General features: G+C 36.6%; 1 protein-coding gene across 2 annotated transcripts in view; it reads left to right on the top strand.

The window, feature by feature from the left end:
• Positions 1 to 4,233: 4,233 nt before the first annotated feature.
• The window catches only part of LOC109058635 (neuroligin-2-like), a 168,475-nt gene continuing 152,741 nt past the window's right edge, over positions 4,234 to 19,967 (top strand). For both annotated transcript variants that reach the window (XM_042759747.1, XM_042759746.1), the window contains exon 1: positions 4,234 to 5,173. The gene's annotated coding sequence lies outside the window, so the exon portion shown is untranslated. The remainder of the gene's footprint in view (positions 5,174 to 19,967) is intronic.

Genomic DNA, 19,967 nt, shown 5'->3' with positions numbered 1-19,967 from the left:
ATGTGTCTTGACAGTTGCTGCTATACTTTCAGATGCTCTGAGTTTTGACAGGTGTCACGCCACCGTTCAAATACTGTGTGAGAAGAGACCTGTCAGATTGTCTGTCTAAAACAAATTTGCCATCAGCAAGGTAATGAAAGCCTGATGAAGTTAATGCTTAAAGATAGATTACATTTTCCACTGGCACCGTTCTGTGATGCGTCACTACCACCGGGGTGTAAAGAAGAATTTAGTCCCACGTGTTGATTGGAAAGTGAGATGCTCACACATTCGAACACATGCAGGTCTGGGTGTGTGATCTTTATATGCCTGTTCATGTTCTCATGCCGGTTTGTGTGTGAGTGTGTGTGATACAGCAGCACCTCCTTGCATACGCTTTGACTCAATCACATTTGTGAGGCGTTTGAAGCATGACTGGTGAACATAGACACGGGGGTGAGAGTGTTGTTCCAGGCATCCATTGCTTGTTGAAACTGAAAGAAATAAAAACAATTCCCTCATGTGTAGGATAACTAACTGCTTTTACAGGATCTCACTGCTTCAACAGTACATATTTTGTTTTTGGTGAACATGGTGGATGGCAGATAATTTGGAAGGCACAGTGGTTAGAAATCCTGGTCCCAGACAGCAGAGTGGGGCCAATATTTAATCTTTCTTAAACCCTGAACTCATCCTGCAATTGATGCCTCTTGACCTCTTCTCTAGAGGGTTGCTGAACTGCAGCTGACCCTGTATTCTGACTCCCGGCAGCATGATAATTACATCAGTGATTTCATTACCAATACACTATTGAGAATGTTGTGGCATCTGAATGTAAATGGTATTTTATTCTAAAATATGAAAATAAATCTGTATACCGTATGGGTGTATTTCACAAAAAAAGCCTTTCATATTTCACCCCAAAATTAAAATGATGATGACTTAAAACATCCAAAAGACCCTGCCCACTGAGTCTATACATTCGGTTTAGCTTATTACATTACCGTTGTATAAGAGCAATGATGAGTGTATGCAAAAAAATAAAAATAAAAAATGCTGTTAGATTACAATGAGATGGTAAGGGTGGATGAATTGTTGAAGGTGTGCAATCTGTAAGAATGCTTGCATGCATGTTTGAAGCATCTTTGTGAAACAAAGCCCCCTCATCCTCTGGGGAGCTGACAGCAAGAGAGGATCTTATAAGTCACATCAAAGATTCTTCTCACCGGTCACTTACTGAGAATGAGAAAGATCAAACATCCCTCAGTAGAAATGAGAGTGAGAGAGAGAGAGAGAGAGAGAGCATTGCAGAATATTTCTTTATAGAATGTACAACTCCCCAGAGGTTTCCTCTCCTGTTGTAGATGACCCCCAACGGGCAAACGCTGTGTATGTGTGTGAGATGCTTGTGTGTTGCGAATATCAAAGAGGTTGTGTGGCTACATCAACTCTAGCTCTGCACATATGTCAGTCTTCTCTTCTGTGGAACATAACCTTTGATGGCTGATTCTTATCCATTGAGAACTGCCATGGCTCCTCAGCTCTGAACTCTCTTTGGTTTAGTGCAGTAAACATGTTATATATAGGTAATATGTCTCAGAGACATCAGACAGCTTTGTTTCTGTCTCGGACAGTATCTTCCTTGTCACCATCTTGGATAGTGTCGTCAAGCATAGTCCACCTCCCCCTCCCCAACCTAATTGCTCCTTTCTCCTTGCATCCATCTAACACTGTCCTTCCTTTTTTCTCATCCCTTGACTTGCATGTTTTTCTTTGTCTTCATCACTGATAATCTGCCAGCATGACTCTTAAAAATATTGACTTTTTTTTTTTTTGATGAAAGAGCTTTGGAAGTTAATGCAGTTTTTTTTTTCTTTTAAAAAATATGCTGAAGATAAGGGAATATTTACAATGAAGGTAAATGGGGATGATTTTTTGAGGATTTAAAAGCAAAAATTTAGAGCTTTGTTTTGTATTGTATTGTTTGAAACTGTTTGAAACTGTTTAAATCATTTTTACATTTGTTTTAGGGTTTTTATGTAAACAAAGTTGTACACAGAATATAACTTCACATTGTTTAAATGGTTTTCTTTAAGCCTAAAAAATATATATAGTGCCCTGCATATTCGAATCAATCATAGGTGATGAAATTATAACATAAACTAGAAAAAATATAGATTCTGCCTACTTCTCAAGTTTTCATCATAACAGAAATTTTAATGAGCAAATTTCAGTCAATCAACCTTCCTCAGGCAAACTTGAGTAGTCTGTGGGATCTACATGTTGTTGCTTTTTTAAAGAAAAGAAGAGACCTGTGAAAATGGTTTGTTTGTTTGTTCTGATCAACACAAGTGCTTCAAATACTTTAAATACTTTGTCAGTATTACCTTTATACAGTCATATTAATATTATTTACATATTAAATGATTTTAATCTACTAATCTATTAAAAAAATCTATTAAATCTATCTATTAAAAAAAATCACATTTGATTGTTTTTTTTTTTTTACATATTTTTTTTGTTTATCTAATGTTTATTGCATTAATTTAGTGTCAAGTGTGTTGCCATCATAGCGTTTTGTATATGTGTGTATGACTATGTAAATCATCTATACCTCAGCTTGCAGAAAAGCTACTTGTGATGAACTTTGATTCACCATGTTCCTTTCTCTTTACAGCCTCTAATATTATGGTGGACAGAGTTTGGTAGCAGGTTTTTTTTTTTTTTTTTTTTTGCAGTTTTAAACTTTAAAAGTTGTTTGCTTTTCACAGAATTGTTCTGGCAACCACATCTGCCAGTTTTGTTTTGTAAAAACAACAGGATTTAATTTTTATTTTTATATAGTGCATGCTGACTCTGGCTCTCACACTGTAGATAAATTGTCTGTGGAGCATTTGGAGAACTGCATCTGTTGTTTTCTAGTGTGTATGGTCTTGTAGGGTGGGATACTGTGGCAAGGCAGGCCAGTAAGTGTCTCCCTCCTGCTGCGAGAGGCAGGAGGAATGAATCCCTCTTCTGCCCAGAGCAGATTTTTCTGCTGCTTTAACAGATTCAGACACACCTGCAGCCTTCAGCTTCAGTTCAAATTAAGGTGAGACCAGTGTGCATGAGTTTAAGATCTCCTGAACTTCCTCAGTGTTGTTTGGAGACTACAGGTAGTTAGAATGTGATCTATTCCTGTGTAACTTACTGGATGTTTCAGCTGGGTCTCACTGATGCCCATGGTGATGCTCATCACATCATAGAGCAGAATTAGAAAATAGATATTTCCACAAGAAATAGATGTTCCCTAAATGTCCTTGTTTCATGAGTGTAGAGATATTAGTACTGCAGTTTGTGCAGCTGGAGCAGAATCAGAGATTATAGTTATTAAATGATTAATACATTTATCAAACTGCTGCTTTCTCAGACTGATGTTAAGTGATGGAGGATTGTGAAACTATTGCATGTAATGTAGTTTACAATTAGAGTCTACTGTGTTAATTTTAACTCTGCATAAATTGAATGATTTTTAAGTAATTATTTAACAATGGATTGTGTTTCCATTCTATTTTGTAAATGTAACCAAACATCTGACAGTCCTGTATAATATCCAGGTCATTGTCAGGTGTCATTTGTGTCCCCACGAGCCATTATATAATGATCAGAATACTGAATTTACAGACATGATTTGACATTTGACTGGTTTGATTCTGTTTAGTATGTAATGTAGTGTACATTTTTTTTTTTTTTTTTAAGAAAATGTGCATTGTTTCAATAGTTTATTCTCAATCATAATATCAACCAATCACTATTACATTTTAATGTATAATAAAACTCGGGGTTATTTTCACCTTTAATTCAATGTTACTTGCCGTTTTTATTTTTGTAATTAACTGTGAAATTCATTAGCTTATTAGCTTATTATGATTATTTCTTAGTGAAAATTGTTTCTGAAAAATCAATATTTCTTCAATGTATTTTCTGAGAAAATATATGGTTTGAAATAATGGTAAAATATTATATGACTGATAATATTATGACACATCACACTATATACATTATATACAATGATATTATTTTACCATTATACAAAAAAAATAAAAAATAAATAAAGCTTCCTGAGAATGAGTGCGATCTGGGTGCCAAAGATGCGCGTTTCCATACAAATAACAACCCACTAAGCCTTAGCACAACAGGGATATAAACGAAGGTCCCCCATCATCAGGCGCGGTTGAGATCGTGTGATGGTGAACAAGAGGGGCTTCTGCCACTTTAATATGCCCTGACGTCATTCTGATGCAGGACTAAAGATGACCTCGTGCGCGAGGAAGGAGAGAGAAATCAAACGTTTCATATCATATGAAATCCAGCCATGTTTTTTGACAGCACTACGGCCGTTAGCACGCCGTTATACGTCGAGGTCTGTTAGTGTTGTGTCCACTGTCCAGCAGAGCTTTATCATTTAGGGATGCTGAGAGGCCCGCGTGTGGAATGCGCGCGTTGTACAGAGCCTCAGAGCAGCTTGGATACAGAGAGCGTGAACGCGCATAATAGAGAGAGGGGGCGAGAGAGATGGGCAATCAAAACCTCACAGCATCTTTCATTGCAAAAGCTCCCGGAATCACGGGGAAACGACAGCGGAGCCGGTGAGCACCATGACCGCCTTCAGTAGCCGGAATCACATGCTCGAGATGCCGATTGATTAAACTCGAGACTTCAGTGCTAAAGTCAACGCGTTAAATCGGCGTTTGTTGCCGGAAAAAACGAACTACATCACGTCAAATACGTTTAAACGGAAATAAAGTGTTGATTAGATTAACAGAGGGGAAAACAGGTCATAGAAGTGCATTCGTGTTTGTTTTCATTTTTTCCCCATTTGCGCTATGATGGGAGAAGCTGGCGGTCGTTTCCAAACAAGCTTTTCAGCGGACAAATCCAACTAGACTTCATTTACGCAGACGTTCTGTTGATCGAGCGGCTCGCGTACACAGTTCTTCACTTTTAAGATCGTTTCCTCTGAATCTGTCTTATCTGGGTGTTGTCGGGTGAAACCGTGAAACATTTCCTGCTGTTCTCGGGTAGTGGAGAATCTTTTGGTTTATTCCAAGCTCAGGCTGATGGAATTGCGCTGAGCGACGACTGAGAAAACGAGGAAATACCCACACATCTCCTGTATACAGACCTCGGATTTCTGACTGCGGCGCATTCCCAGGTAACGGCACTTCTGTGGAAAATATATTACAAATTCAACTCTTTCTGCAATTTACTATTTGTTAGGCTGTTGTATATTAAACAGGGTTTTCAGATGAAAAGTACATAAAATGTTGTTGGCATGAGGCTGAAACGAGAGGGTCACTTTTTGCTGTTTAAACTGCGTGGTGCTGCAACCTGTTCTAAAGCATTTTCCGAAATGCAGGGCGACAGGCGCCTCATCCGTGCGCGTTTCAGTTGAGGCATAACGGGCACGCGGTGCTGTACCGTGCATGATTGTGAGTGTCGGGATATTAAACGTGCATATTGACCCATTTTAATACTAAGCATTGAAATGCTTTAAATTAGTCTTTCCTTTTTGGCCAGGACAGATTCATATCTACGTTCCCTCCAATTCTGTTAGGAGAAAGCCGACACTGTTTTCACACATTTTTTTTTTCAATATTTTTTGCATTATATCTCAAGCTTTGATATAATATTCCCAATTAATTTGCTATAGCCTAACTCAAATTAGTTTAGAAATCGGGAAGGTAAAAGGTAAATGTCACGTGTAAAGAGTAGCTACCAGCCTCACTGCACTGAAATACCAATCGAAAACATGGACTTGTAAATTCTTTCCAGGAATTATTGGTCAATCATACTTTTTCTGATTAATTTCTATGCCATCCCACATCACTATCACCCACCTAGGCAATGTATTCAAATTCAAAACAGCAAATAAAATTATCAAATATAGGAATGCATTAGCTGATCATGCCAAGTTTATAGTTATATATATATATATATATATATATATATATATATATATATATATATATATATATATACATACAGTATCACATATATCATTTATTATCAAAAATCCAATTCAGAATCCAAGTCAGATGTGAAATTTTTCTTTTCTTTTACCTCAATTTTTTCTTATAAGTCCTTTATATTTGCACAAAGAGGCATACATCTTTTCTGATACATGTTTGTTCATGTATTGTAATGATTTCACCCCATGTAGACCATGTACAATTTGTTAAATTGGTGTTAGAACACTGCTCGGTCTTCCCTCTTTTTTCCCTTAGTATATTTGAAAATGCTTTGACGTCATAGAGCACGAAAATTAGATTATCAAAGAATCACTCCGGCCCCCAGCATCCTTCTCTGTCCTACTGCAACACACACACTTACACACACACACAGTGGAACATAAACCTATCACCGTATATCAAATACATGTAATCGCTGTTTCACTGATGTGCCGAACATCTGATGGGAGGAGAGGTCAAATCAAGAGCAGCAGTTACCCCCCACACACACAGTCTGAAAGAATGGGCCACATTTATATGCTATCCTAGTATGGCCATTCCAAACCTAGTGGATAGCAGAATTGGGAAGAGACAGAAGCTCTCTGTTCTGTCAGCAGGGAATGCTGAGTTCTCTCTTTCTCTCTGGCCCAAATAGCAGATATGGAGCTCACTGTGTCATTTGGGAGCAGTTTAATGGATGGAAGCAACTGTGTGACTGTCCTTGTGTTGGACTGATTTGTTACTGTAGATGCTCATTTTTCCACTCGCTGCAAATCGCATCCGGTTACTAAAGTAACCTTGGTTCCCTGAGATAACGGGAGCACGGAATGAGCGTTGCATGAAACGCTTTGGGGAAACTCCTGTTTACTCTGAATACTGAAGCCTGATTTGTTTACGTTCGTGTAGCTGCACGAACAAATGGCATTTCAGCCCGCCACAATGGGCGGAGCCGACTGCCTAATTAAGTCACTTAATTTTAACTTCTTGTTTATTGAAATAGTATTGTATAAAATCAGTGTCACATTGCAATTGTGTTGATATTGATATTCGGGGAAACCTCATGACCGTATTATGTTGCTTACAGTACGTAAATCATATTTTGTAAAAAAATAAATAAAAAAAAACTTCTACCGCAGTATGCATCTATACATTTCTGTGAGTTACTTTGTATGTGCTGTCTCTCTCACACTCACTCACTCGGGCTGTGCAAGCCTCATCTGGCACGACATACATTCAGAGGCAAACCAAGATGAAATGGGGGCCCCAGGCAAAATTAATAGATGAGGCCCTTCTAAAAGATTATTTTGTTAATATATCTTCGTTACCTTGATATATACAGTATTTATACAACATACAAAAGTAGTAAAAACACATATAATAGAACAAATCGTTTATTTATTTATTTTTAAACAAAGTGCTTATTCTTTAACAAAATATCAATCTTCATCTTTATGGCAGAATTTGGATTGTCTCCTGGTGGAAAACAAAGACTTAAGATGAAAATGACATGAAATTACTATTATATACAATAGATACAGTATACTTCATAGTCATTTTATAATAAATCCAAAAGCTGAAATGGCAACAGAGCTAACGAGTGATCCTCTGTTGCGATTTAATTTTTTTTTTTTTTTTATTTTTTGCACGTCTTGCTCTCGGATTTATTATAAAATGACCATAAAGTCTAGCAAGTGCAAGAAGTCACAAAGTCTCATGTCATTTAAAAATAAATAAATAAGCCCAGACACCAACAGCCTAGTATGGTAAATTATTTAAATATTTAACTACAAATTAAGTTAATTATTAATGGTATAATAATTGAAAAATGCATTAAATATTTTGGCTTAGATTTAATTTAAAAATGAAACATTGCCTAAAAAGGACACATCAAAGGAGACCTTTAAGTTATCTTTACCTCTAAAAGCAACACAGATTTGTTGCTGGTGTAGTTTTGTTACTCTGAATTAATTCTGCATCACTTAAAGCACAGCTCTGTTGTTTTGACATTGGCTTGTCACATAGTTCATTCTGTCCACTGGTACAGTTATCTTATCACTGTTAATAGCAGATAAATTTGGAGGATTCACTCGCATAATTTTTTACACTTGTGTTTGTCATTCCTGAAACAGTATACGTGGACGGTCCTCTTAATTTTTCTTCAAACTATGAATGTAGTATGTAAGAGATACCGAGCAAAGGGTGCTTCAATTATAGCGTATCTGACCGAGCTTGCTCACACGGAAACTCCTAATATAATCAATTATTAACTATACAATGAATATCTTATTTACATTGTGTATGCTTTCTTTTTGTCTTGTTATAATAGGAAGATATGTGTGGGTGTAGAACTAGGAATGGGTAAAAAATATCGATATCTCGATATTAATCGATTCACTTTTTTATGGTATTGATTACGGTAACGATATCGATTCTTAAATCCCAAGAATCGATTAGTGTAGCCTGTTTTCATTTAATGGACAGAACATTAAAGGACACTTCCCATCCAATAAATAGCAATAAGCATTGTGCTTTGGTGCTTTTAATATGAAACAAAGTCTCAGGTTTCAATTTATGTCCATTGTATTGCAGTATTCAAACAATAAATGCAGTTTTGGTGCTGTTTAATCTGGAATGACAGATTGCTGTAGCACCTCAGTTCAACAGACGCTGCAGCACGAGGCGCACAATTAGGCAACTAATCATTTCCTCCAAATTAATACCAGTTTCAGCACAAAATAATCATGACTAAACATCCGAAGGTAAGTTAAGAGTACAACTTTACAATCTGTATCCTGCCTCATGTAATCGCTCAATCAGTGTTTCAGCCGTGCAAAGACGTCAATATAAAGACTTGTAAACAATGTCATGTAACGTCACATTTACCTCAGAAACAAACATATTCGGTGACCATGAACTCATTAGTCAGATAGAAAAATAAAATGTAAAGAGGGGCATTTTGCTAAATATATGCACCATATAACATATATTAATTATATATATATATATATATATATATATATATATATATATATATATATATATATATATATATATTACTTGTCTTATGTTTAATTTATGTTTGAATAAATCCATATATTTTTTATGACAGCCACCATTTAAATTTTTATATTAAAAAAATGAACTGAAGTAGAAATATTATTATGTAATTGTAACTTTATTATTTTAAAAACTTAATTGTGTAATTTTAACAGTTGTATGCTATATCTTACAAATCAGTCAATTTTAACCTTCAATTTTATAGTAATGCAGCACCAAATTACTCTCATGTATATTTTACAGCATTAGTTGAGAGATTTTTTTCCTTGAGAAAATTTGGCAAGTACCGTACCTGATATATATCCAAAATAATCAATATTGAATCGAATCTAATCGAATCGGTAATCGAATCTAATCGAAAGCTTGTGAATGAGAATCATATCGAATCGTGAAATTTGTGTTAAAACCCAGCCCTATGTAGAACTATGTAAACTTGCGAGAAAAAAAAAATAAAATTAGATCAGAGCGGATTCTGACTAACCATTCTGTAAACACCTCTAATTGGCAACTGCATTCAACAGAGATGCCTGTGACTGGCCTATATTAATACCTGCTTAACACTTCATAATATGCTGCTGCTGCTAAGTGCACTCCTAGCTAACCTGTTTCCCAGTAACCCTATTAGTAATTGGACTATTACCAGTAATTCATTAAATGAAAATAAGCTGGAATTAACAACTAAAACATTTGTTTGTCATATAAGTATCCTTAAGTCAATCTTATCTCCATCATTCACCGCTGTCTTGTTTCCTCTTGTCCTCCTCCTCTTGCTTTTTTCCCGCTTCTGGCTGCCAGACGGTTAAGTCCTCTTTATGTTTAAATTAGCAAATGCACGCTGTGCCAGTTTGAAAACGGTGGCCGACGCATCACAAGGAAAAAGCAAGCACATCCAGCGTAACGCGAGAGGGGGCCCCCTAGGGGGATGCAGACATATTGCTCCATGTTATATTAAAGGGGTCCTATTATGCTCTTTTACAAAGTCTTGATTTTGTTTTGGGGGTGTACTAGAACAGGCTCTCATACTAGGTTGTTCGAAAAACACATTATTTTTCACATATTTTACATTATTACAACACCTCTCTCCCCAGTCGGGCATGAACGGCTCGAATAGTTCCTGTATCAAATGAAGGCCCGCCTTCTGAAATAAGAAATGTGCTGTGATTGGTTAGCTGGGCCAGTGTGTGTTGTGATTGGCAGCACTCAGCACCTGGTCAGGAAATGTCATGCCCCTTACGATAGCCGCCTGCTGTGAGCTTCAGTGTAAATACTGCTTCAAAATCAAATCAATTTGAGCGCGATTTAAACCCAGATGATTGTAACCACTCTAAATGCGTCTGCCTTGGGAAAGCTAGCTTGTCACCGACATAGTGATTTTGATAGTGAATTGGACTTTGAGCTTGTAACTTTGCTGTGCTCAAACAGCAACATTACAGACTAACTAATGTTGAAAAAGCATAATAGTAACCCTTTAATAATTACATTTCCAATTGTTTAAATGGTCAGCTGTCGGGGGCCCCCTCAAAATGCAGGGCCCCTGGCAATTGGCTGCCTTGCCTGCCCTATTGCTATGCCTCTGCATATATTATCAGTCGCCGTTTACACTGATTGCAATTCTCACTTGAAACGAAATGTTTACATGCGACTGTGAGTGTGCGTGTGGCTGTGACATCATTGCCAGTGCTGCTGGCAATAAAAGGATTGGCTCGGAATCGCCAAGACGTGAGACTGACCGGCCGGTCACCGATCCGAGCCGGTGATGCAAAAAAACATCCGATTCTGATCACTGGCCGGTCAATCGGTGCCTCTCTACTCACAATGTGACACATTCTGACATGTATGTACTGTAACTAGGTTAAAGTGCATTTGTTCTTTTGTGTCATTTTGTGGAGATACATTTATGTTGTGTATATTTCTGATTAATGTCATATGTGTAAGATGTGTTCGGGTAAATTAACCTGCAAAGCACATTAAGTTTACTGGTGATAATTCACTGTTCACAGTGATTGACAATGATTGGATTATTTAGAAAACTCCTATATAGTTTTTTTTTTTTTTTTTTTACTAAAGTCATTAAATAACTGTCATTATTATTAGTAGTAGTAGTAGTAGCACAACTTCACTGTCATGGAAAGGGCTCGGTAGTAACTGATTACATGCAATATGGATTACGTAATCAGATTCCAAAAATTAAATAATTCCAATTAGATTAAATTACATTTTAAAATACTCGTAATCAGACTACAGTTACTTTTTATTGATTACATGATTAATTCTCACAATAGCAATAAATTATTAATAATTTATTGATTCTCCCAAAATTCTTTCTTTTCATCTCTGAAATGTTCCTTTCTAAAATAGCCTGCCACTCATATACACTCAGAAAGTCTTCCAGTTTAATCTCAACTTAAATAGTGAAACCATTTCATAAGGCAGGATCCACATACTTTTGGCCATCTTCAATAGCATATTTGTGTACAGTAGTGCAATATGTAGATGTGTCATTTCAGCTTTTTGCTGTGTGTTAGCAGCTGGACCAGACAGCATGTCTTGTTTATTCATGCAGAAGCATCAGATCAGTGAGTTTTAATTGATTTCAATAAACTGATTAAAGACAGGGAGGCAGGAGGCCACGTGGTAGGAGGATATATGAGCATGTGTGCATGTATTTAATGTGTTTGATGCCTTGCTGGAGTATAGACTCTGTGATCTCACAAGATGAAGAGCCCAAACATATGGGTATAGATGCACACGGAAGTGTATGTGTGTGTGCTGGTCTCGTACTCTGTAACAGATGGGCTGAACTGAGCCAGATAGGGAGTTGGACACCAGGCTCTTGAATCTCCATGTGTTCATCTGATAGTTACTGACTTCTCTGTAGTCTAATACTAGGACTGTGTACACGATATTTACCTCACTGTTTGTGCATCTGTTCATTCAGAACAGCTCGTTGGATTCGTTTATGGTCGGATGGAACTGTGAGGTTTGTGTGTGTGTTGTATTGTCATGGATGAATTAAGCTGGGGATAAAAGGTGGTGCTGTCAAAAGGTCAGATTTGATGGTTTCTCCTGGTTTATGTAATTTCTATCCGCTTTTGTTGTATGTGTGGGGGCTTTCATCTACAGAACCTATCCAGGTGTTTAGTGGTCTTGGATCAGAGCCTGTGTGATGCTCAGATGTAAGGGATAGATTGAGGGGGAAAGTGAATGAGATAAAAGCAGGATTCTCTCTCTCTCTCACACACACACACACACACACACACACACACACACACACAGACACACACACATCCTGGATTCTCTCTGGTCATGCATCTCAGAGCTTTAAGTCAACACTGGCCATCATGTCACCACTCGGCAGCCATTTTAATGAGATCTGTGTCCTCACTAGGGTGTGATGGTCCTCCTGTCTCTTCTGGTTTGTGTCCCCCCCTTGATAGATTGTTCTGTTCTTTTTGTTCACAGCACCTCACTTATCTCTTTCTCATAGGCTCTCGTTTTAAGGTTAGAGGAAGGTCAAATGCTCAAAAGAATCACATTCACACACACCTCTACCATGGTGTGTGAAGTATACTCACACATCGGTGTTATAAAACAGACCAGTGAAGAGGGCCAAGCAGATTAAAGACATGAATGAAACCACTGGACACACATAGACTCACACACACTCGCTTTCACATCCCTCAGTATGTGAGGTACCTGTTGGGTTGTAAGACTTAAAGGTAATGTGTGAAGTGTAGCAGCTCTGCAGAAATTTGTTGTTCCTAAAAAGATTTCCAGTGCTTCTAATAGAAATCTGTTATATATATATATATATATATATATATATATATATATATATATATATATATATATATATATACACACAAAGTTTTGGGTTGGTAGGAATTTTTGTTTCTTATGCTCGCCAAGGCTGCATTTGTTTGATATAAGTTAAAGTAAAGACAGAAATATTGTGAAATATTATTAAAACAGTTATATTGTGAAATATTATTACAATTTAAAATATCTGTTTTCTATTTTAATGTATTTTAAAATATAATTAATTCCTGAGATGGCATGTTTGAATTTTATTTAGATATTATTTTTTTTTTTGGTGTCTGTTTGTATTTAATTTATATTTATTTTATTCTTGTTGGTGCTAAAGATTTTTTATTTATTTACTTTTGTTCAAGATTCTTTGATGAATAGGCGATAAAATGAACAGCAGTTAAAATAGAAATCTTTTAAGTATCTTTACTGTTTTGATCAGTTGTGACCCTAAAATTTTGCATGGTTATTTGTCTATATATCACTTTCACTTTGGTGGGGTTTTTTTTTTTTTTTTTTTTTTTTTTTTTTTTTTTTTTTTTTTTTTTTTTTTTTTTTTAAGCCAAATGGCTGCTCTTATGGCAAGTGGGTCCTGGCTACTCCTGTTAACACTGTGAATTCTGGGAAACAGATATAGTGTCCGTATTGATGGTAATCTGGTTTGATTGTCACAATAAGATCAAGATCAAGCCATTAAATTGGTACAACAACCCCTTTTCTTCATATTTCTCTCTTCTCTGTCCAATCAGGGTGTATGTTTAGATATATGTGTGTGTGTGTGTGTGTGTGTGTGTGTGTGTGTGTGTGTGTGTGTGTGTGTGTGTGTGTGTGTGTGTGTGTGTGTGTGTGTGTGTGTGTGTGTTTGACTGTTGTGGATGTTTGGGTTTGTCTCTGTCCTTGTCTGAATGTTAATGTATAAAAGGCATTTGACAACACACATAATAAGTGCTACCATCATAACGGCCAGAGATATGACAACCGACTGTCACAGGCAGGTTGCCGGGAACAATAACGAAGCACTGAACATTCTGTCTGTATTTTCTATTGCCTTTCTGCCCAGCTTTTTCTTTTTCTTCCTAAAGTCAACATTTACTTCTATAATGTGCCATATTTATGAGTCAAACAGGATTTTCAAAAAAAAAAAAAAAAGATAAAAGAACAGGACAAAAATAGATGCAATCAAGGACCTGATTGGATTTTGAAAACAATCCCTAGAGGAGGGATTGAAAAATAAGGTGACTGTCGAATCCTGTCCATGGACTTCTGTCCGATTGCCACCAGAGGACACCCTTCCGTTACATTGACTCTCACACTACACAAACTGTTGCATGTCATCCTGGACTACATATCCCAGCATCCATTGCACTGATTACACACACAGCTGCTGCCAATCACACACCCTACATAAGCCATGGACTTCCTCTCTCACACTGCTGAGTATTGTTTGCGATATATCTGGGTTAGCAACGTTACGGAGCCATTTCCGAGTTTCGTCTAGTCACGTCTAGTTTGTGCCTGATTGCCTGTTTCCTGATCTCCTGCCTGTCTTGGATTCTTCTTTTGCCTAGCTCTCTGGACATTGTTCGTCCAATCTCAGACCCACGCTGGCCTTTGCATTACTCGTTGTTTTGCCTCTTCTATTACTGTTTGCTGTGTATCGACCCATGCCTGTTTCATGACCACGCCTTAAAATAAAAGCTTGCAGATGGATTCGCACATCTCTTGTCTCTCTCGCCCCGTTACAGAGACATTAAATGAAAAGAAAAGTTATTTCAAATTTCAGATTATTTAGTTTGATGGGAAAAAAAGACAATAAAAAACAACCAATTCTTAAATATTTTTCAATATTATTCATACCTTGCCATTGTCCAATACCTTTTTCTGTTTGGCTGATGTGTCAGAAGCTGGACTTTGATTTTGACAGTGCTAAAAACACCAGCACCTGAGTGCATGGAGCTTCCATCTAATAAAATTGTCTAATGAAGGATCACAACAAGTGTTTTAATTTCTAATAAACATTTAATTTAAATTATGAAAAATCAGAGCTACATTGTGTTTGTTTATTTATTTTTTTTTAAAAAAAGGATTCCCATTGCACACATACTTACCAGGTTACTGAATGCACTGTTGGTTATAGTATTTATTTCTATTTTAGTCAGATTTTAAACAGTTTCTTTACTTTGTGAAAATCAAAAATCAAGAAATTGCCAACTAAATAAATCTATTTTACAGATTATTTTTATCCGGTTCAAATTATTGTTTCATTTATTAATTTTCAATGTATGTATATTTCAATTTAATTTCAGCAGTTGTTATGCATATGTTTACTATTTTAAATGATTGTGATATCATATATATATATGAAGATATCGGCATTAGCATTAGCCATCAAAAAAATAATAAAAATAAATCTATATCCGTCAACAACTGATTTTCAGCAGTTTAGTTATTAAAGGAGCAATTTGTCTAAATAACTGTATTTTGTGTAAGTATAATATTATGATGTGTATTGTATCGTGAGGTAGTTGGCAAATACATAAACATATACGTATACTTTCTCAGACTGTTTTCCACTTCATGAAGCTTCACCCGCTCTTTTTACCCCCTCTCTTCCTCTGTGTCTAGAGGCATTTTCATGCTGAGGACATGACTGTGTGTCTCTGGCTGGATGGTTATGTAGGTTAAGGAGGGTGACAGAGGCATTGAGGACTGAGCGCTGCAGTGCTGCACTATGGGAGGATGATGTGATGGCTAAAGCCTTTCTCTCTTATTCTTTGTCTCTCCCTCTCTCTCACACACTTTCTTTTTTCTTCTTTAGAGCCCTGCTGATCCAAATACTCCTCTGCAGTGCAGGGTTGGCCACTTGACCTGTGTCAATATTAGAGCACCGCAGCTGGTCCTAGATCAGTGCAGCAGGTGTATTGGTTGAACCTGAAGTGAAAGAAGAGAGGACGGAGAATAGAACAGTTAATCAAGGATCTGCACTCACTCCCTGATGCACTATGTACGCTTTGAACCCCCCCCCCCCCCATTTCTCTCTCTCTCTGTCTCTTTCACTCTAGTGCTCTGTTTCAGACTCTAGTACTGTATGTAGCTATTCTTTAAAGATGAAAGTCTTGTCACAAGTCTTCTGAAGAACATTGTCTGTTATATTTCACCCTAAGTTCAAAAGAAAACTGGCATTAAGAATTTTTGCAAATGCAAAAACAATGTTTAAAATTATAAATTTTTAAAGGTAGTACAGTATGTACAATACAGTAATAAAAACACAAAGCATTTAAAAAATATGATTTGACAAAAGGAGGATGTCATTGCTTAACTGAATACTTATAACAATACTGTGAATCATTTGTAACATTTATAATATAAATATTTGTTATATACAATATAAAATAATATAACATATTCTAAAGTAATATTAAAAAACAATAATAAAATATAAATACAAATAATACAATACTAATAAAAAATCCACTATAATAATAATAATGTGCATATATTTTGAAAGAAATAATTGTTTTCTTTTTTTCTGTTGATTTGGGGTTGAGATATTACCTAGACATAGGAATGAGAGCAAAGAATTGTGAAAGACTACCAGTGTGTTTTGTCTTTTTGTTCATCCTTGTTACTGTCACAATCAGCGAAGTAAAAAAAAAACAAAGTCCACACTGAGCCAAGACTGAGTAAAAGAGACTGAGGGAAGGATTCAGAGAGAAAATAGGAGGGAGGGAATTAAGTGAGCTCAAGTCTCCAATAAAAAAAGCATGACACGGTTTTCTTGGCCGATTCAGCTTGTTGAGTTTTTCGTCTCTTCCTTCTCTTCAAGCGCTGGGCGTTGTGTTTGGTGCGCTGCCATTTTTCATGTGAAACAGTGGCTTTTTCAAGATTCATTAATCAGAAGGCTCGTTCTTCCCTCAAGGCCAAATCAATTCAGTAAAAGAAAAGAAAGCGGGAAAAGATGGGGGATACGGTAAGTGCTAGTACAGATGAGTTTGTATCATGTTCACCTTTAGGTTTCCAAAGTCACTTCTCTCAGTAGAGCTGAGTTGTAAGTATAGTGAGTTAATTGCAATGTCAATAGTTACTGAATTCAGTTAATATTAAAACAGCCATTTGTGTCTCTTGCTATTTGTACATTTGCTTGGACACACAAAGCTGTGTTGCGTAGGTGGATAATGCAAGTTTGAATCTAGTATGCAGTGATGTCTATGAAATTCTATTGGAAGTTTTTTCAACCGTGTTATTGTCTGCCAGGTGAGAGTGATTGCTTACAAATGCATTATCATTAGCAAGCACCGTTCTTAAAAAGGGCAAAAAAGCCTTTTCCCCCAAAAAAGCCATTACCTGCACTAAAAATAATGGGCAGTTGGTTGTGGTGCATCTGATATTGCAGCTTGTTCTGCCAGCTCCACCAATTTCAGAGTGACAGTCATTTGGGACAAAGTGTGCTGCATCAGAGACATGGACACGTTAACACACTGCTGGACAACGGAGGATGTTAATGTCACTCATTGACAGGCTCATGGGAATGGCACATGATATGTCACAGTTTTTTTGTTCACAGCACATGGGATGGCTTAATCCAATGAAGTGGGATGTCACTTATGCAATCCCACGGCTGGCTAAAACACCAGGGGATGATATGAGAAGGGGAAGAGTTTTTGGTAGTGGGAAGGAAAATTGAGTTTGAGGCGGGAGGGTGAAAATAAATACAAGTCAGCAGAATTCTCCTGTTTTTCTACCCCCCAACCCCCATTTTTTCTGTGAGGAAACTAAACATGTTTTCAAGGTTCAGGCTGATTCTTTGCAAATCATGATTCCCCTCTGTGAAAAGAGAAATAATAAGATCTTGATAGTCTCTCTCTTGCTGTAAAAAGTCAGCCCATTTTAATTGCTTCTTTAAATTATTTTAAATCATAATGCTGGCCAAGTTACAACCTGCAGAGATAAGTACATTGTACAGTTTTGACCTCATTTAATGTAACTACTTATGAAAAAAAAAATCAATTTGAAACACTTTTAAATGAGTAGAAGTGTCAGAGATGATTGTGACAAGTTAGAAAGGTTTATAACATTATGATGAAAAGATCTTTGTATTGATCTTGTGTTCGGAGGGAAGATTTTTCTTTCTCTCTTACATACCTTTATGCCTATTTGAATTATCGAAACCTTGCCTTATAAAGTCCTTGTTAGTTAATCACACAGAGTAGATCCATGCATCAAGGAGGCACACAGGCAGCAACCTCAAAGCTTTCAGACATAATGAATCATTTGTAAGCCTTTCTTAAAGCCCCTCAGTTGAAATGTCAGCCGTTTTAATATTAATTTCAAAGCCAATACGGCCAATGTAAACAATGTTGTAATTATAGGAGACTACATTTCCCATGACCACCCCTCATTCATGCAGCTTTTCTTTGCTCTTTCACCCCTCTTCCTTCATTCATGCTGCTAAGTCTCTCTGCTTAATTAACCATTGATCAGCATGCTCATAAATTAGGCCTCCAGAGAAAGGCTTTCTAAGCCTCCTGCTTCATCCATTCCTTCCTGTAATTCAGTAGACAGGGCTTGAACTGCTGCGTTTAACCACAGATGTGTCATTTTTAATGGACCGAGGGACATTTTTCACTTCCTTAACCTTTTCTCGTTGTCTTTTAAAAACTTTTTTTGTTATTTGTGAATGTATGCACATTCCTTCGGAGGCCATAAAAGGTTAATCATCAGTGTTTTCATTTATTTCTTCCACTGGAATGGGGGTTGAGCTTTGAGCTTCAGCCTAATTAGGATAGACTGGTATCCCCCTCACCCAAACCATCCCGCTTCCCACTTAACCATTAGCATATTCTTCACGCACACACACACACGCACGCTGTGTCAGAACCTAATGAGCCAAGCTGGTTGCTAAATGGATCAGGACCAGGAACATGTGTCTGTGGGGGCAATCAGCAGACATGATTTAGTGGGGCGAGGCCTCCCTGAGCCGCAGAACTATGGGTTTAATGCTCAGATGTCCTCGGAGGAAAGTACAGCACTGTGAAGCACATTAGCATGTCCATTTCACCATATCTCTAATAAGCTAAATGCATGACAGTGTTGCTGTGATATATGGAGGAGTTATTTTGTTCAATTCGGGGGGGAAATCTTCTAATAACCGTCCGTTGTCGTTGTTCGATGAGGAAAATATAATGAGTCAGGCATCCAGATCATTTGTATTACCTTGCTGTAGTGCACATGCTGGAATTTTTATTTCCATTTGTTCTCTCCTTTCTCCCGCAGAAGGATGTTATCTGGTGTACAAATGAGGGTGGTTCAATAAAAGAGTATTGAGTTGCCTCACTCATTGATAATTTTGTAGCTCCTCCGAGCAGTTGTTTAGTTCTTGAGTTTGTAATGTCACGCTTCAGTTATAGAGTAGTGATGTTCCTTCACACAAAGAATACACTGTTTTTCCTGTATTATTAAGATTATAGAGTAAACTTTTTTTATGTTCTATTATTCTGTTTGTTTGTTTGCTTGTTTTCCCCATTTAATGATAATGTGAAGTGTGCAATTGGGCAACGGTTCTGATTTCGCTTCAGGACTCAAATATTATATTGGTCATAAAATGGCGATCCAAAATTACACAGTACCAAAGTTGTTTATCATATAAAAATGTATAACAGAATGCTGAAATTTATTAATTAATTTATTAATGTCACAATTATTAATAATTCTCCAACAAAACACATTGTGGTTGTCACAAACTTTATTTATTCTTGTTGTAAGTTTAAATATATTTGTTGTAGTCATTTGTAGACCAGAGAATTTGAAGATACACCATAGTTCAAAAGTTTGGGATCAGTAAAATATATTTTTATAAAGAATTGTAAAAATAGGTGCATTAAATTAATCAAAAGTGACAATAAACAAAATATATTTCAAATGAATGCTGTTCTTTTAAATGTTCTATTCAGCAAAGAATAATTATTATTTTATTTTTTTTACAATTTCCACAAAAATATAGCAGCACAACAGCTGATAATAACAAGATAAGTTTCTTGAGCAAATCATTCAATGATTTTATCATATTCGAGTGATTATTGAAGGATCATGTGACACTGACAACTGGCTGCTGAAAATTCAGCTTTTCCTCACAGG

Source organism: Cyprinus carpio, chromosome A7 (genome assembly GCF_018340385.1).
Source record: "Cyprinus carpio isolate SPL01 chromosome A7, ASM1834038v1, whole genome shotgun sequence".
In the NCBI taxonomy this organism is placed as follows: domain Eukaryota; kingdom Metazoa; phylum Chordata; class Actinopteri; order Cypriniformes; family Cyprinidae; genus Cyprinus; species Cyprinus carpio.
Note: the sequence above shows the minus strand (reverse complement) of the source record. Positions and strands in the feature narration are given on the sequence as shown.